The sequence below is a fragment of the Pteropus vampyrus genome, unplaced genomic scaffold, assembly GCF_000151845.1.
Source record: "Pteropus vampyrus isolate Shadow unplaced genomic scaffold, Pvam_2.0 Scaffold196, whole genome shotgun sequence".
Taxonomy (NCBI): Eukaryota; Metazoa; Chordata; class Mammalia; order Chiroptera; family Pteropodidae; genus Pteropus; species Pteropus vampyrus.
In genome coordinates this window covers 2,923,012-2,925,164 of record NW_011888977.1, presented here as the reverse complement: position 1 = coordinate 2,925,164, position 2,153 = coordinate 2,923,012, and the positions used below count along the sequence as shown (strand labels likewise).

General features: G+C 33.7%; 1 non-coding gene across 1 annotated transcript; it reads right to left on the bottom strand.

Annotated features, from left to right (window-relative positions):
* Positions 1–591: 591 nt before the first annotated feature.
* On the bottom strand, positions 592–710 carry LOC111746665. The gene has a single exon (XR_002783213.1). It is a non-coding gene; the product is annotated as a 5S ribosomal RNA (ribosomal RNA).
* Positions 711–2,153: the final 1,443 nt, after the last annotated feature.

The window sequence follows — 2,153 nt, the reverse complement described above, 5'->3', positions numbered from 1 at the left end:
AGCTCATTTATTTTTAGTTCTGAATAACATTCCATTGTCTGAATATTTATCCATTCAGCTACTGAAGGACATCTTGGTTGCTTCCAACTTTTGGCGATTATGAATAAAGCTGCCATAAACACCTGAGTGCAGACTTTTCGTGTGGACTTAAGTTTTCAAATCCTTTGGGTAAATACCAAGGAGCGTGATTATTACATAGTATGGTAAGAGTATGTTTAGCTTTGTCAGAAACTGCCAGACTGCCTTCCAAAGTGGCTGTACCATGTCATATTCTCACCAGCAATGAATGAGCCTCCTGTTTCCCCACATCTTTGTCAGAGTTTGATGTTACCAGTGTTCTAGATTTTGGCGATTCTAATAGGTGTGTAGTCGTATCTCATTGTTGTTTAAATTTGTATTTCCTTGATGACATATGATGTGGAACATCTTTTAATATGCTTATTTGCCATCTGCGTATCTTCTTTGGTGAGATGTTTGTTCTGGCTTTTAGCCCATTTTTATTTTTTATTTTTTTAGGTGAGGCAACCCTTGGTTGACCTCACAGATTGCAAAGAACTTGTCAGCTTACGATCCCTTATTTTGTATTTTTTATGCCTACAGCACCTGGTCTTTCTAGGTGGTCTCCCATCCAAGTACTAACCAGGCCCAACCCTGCTTAGCTTCCGAGATCAGACGGGATCGGGCTTGTCTAGGGTGGCATGGCCATAGACTTGGCCCATTTTTAAATTGTCACTAAACCCAAGGTTATCTAGGTTGTCTCTTATGTTATCTTCTAGGAGTTTACAGTTTTGTATTTTACATTTAGGTCTGTGATCCATTTTGAGTTAATTCTGTGTGAAAGGTGTAAGATCTGTGTCTAGATTCATTTTTTTTTCTTCTTGCATGTGCACGTCCAGTCATTCCAGCACCATTTGTTGAAAAGACTATCTTTACTATCTTTGCTCCATTGTATTGCCTTTTCCCTTTTGTCAAAGGTCAGTTGACTATATTTATGGGGATGTATTTCTGGGCTCTATTTTCTTCTATTGATATAATTGTCTGTTCTTTTATCAATGTCACACTGTCTTGATTATTATAACTGTATAATGAGTTGTGAAGTCAAATTGTGTCTTTTTTTTTTAATCAATACCACACTATCCTGATTACTATAACTGTATAATGAGTTGCAAAGCTGAGTAGTGTCTGCCCTCAACTTTGTTCTTCCCTTTTAATACTGAGTTGGCTGTTTGGGTCTTTTGTCTTTCTATATAAACTTTAGAATTAGTTGGCCAATATCCACAAAATAACTTGCTAAGATTTTTATTGGGATTGAATTAAATCTGTAGATCAAGTTGAAAAGAACTAACATTTCGACAATATTAAGTCTTCCTATCCATGAACTTAAGATATCTCTTCATTTATTCAGTTCTTTGATTTTGTTCATCAGAGTTTTATAGTGTTTCTCACATAGATCTTGTACCTATTTTCTTAGATTTATACTCAAATATTTCATTTTAAGGGTGCTAATGTAAATGGTATTGTGTTTTTAGTTTCAAATTCCACTTGTTCATTGCTGGTATATAGAAAAGCAATTGACTCTTGTATATTAACCTTGTACTCTGCGACCTTGTTGCAATCACTTATTAGTTCTAGGAGTTTTTTTGTTTGTCAACTCTTTAAGGTTTTCTACCTTGACAATTATGTCATCTGTAAAGAGTTTTATTTCTTCTTTCCCAATCTGTATACCTTTTATTTCCCTTTCTGTCTAATTGAATTAACTAGAACTTTCAGTATGGTGTAGAAAAGAAGTGACTTGTTCTTGATCTTAGTGGGGAAACTTCGAGCTTTTCACCGTTAAGTATAATGTTAGCTATAGGTTTTTGTAGATAGTCTTAATCAAGTTGAAGTTCTTCTCTATTCCTAGTTTACTAAAAGATTTTTATCATGAATAGGCATTAGATGTTGTCAAATGTTTTTTATGCCTTTATCGATATGATCGTATATTTTTCTTTTTCATCTATTGATATGATGGATTACTTTAATTGCTTTCTAATGTTGAAGCAGATTCTGTGTATCTGGAATAAATCACACTTGATTATGCTGTATAATTCTTTTATACTTTATTGGATTTAATTTGCTAATATTTTGTTGAGGATTTTTGCATATATATTTAT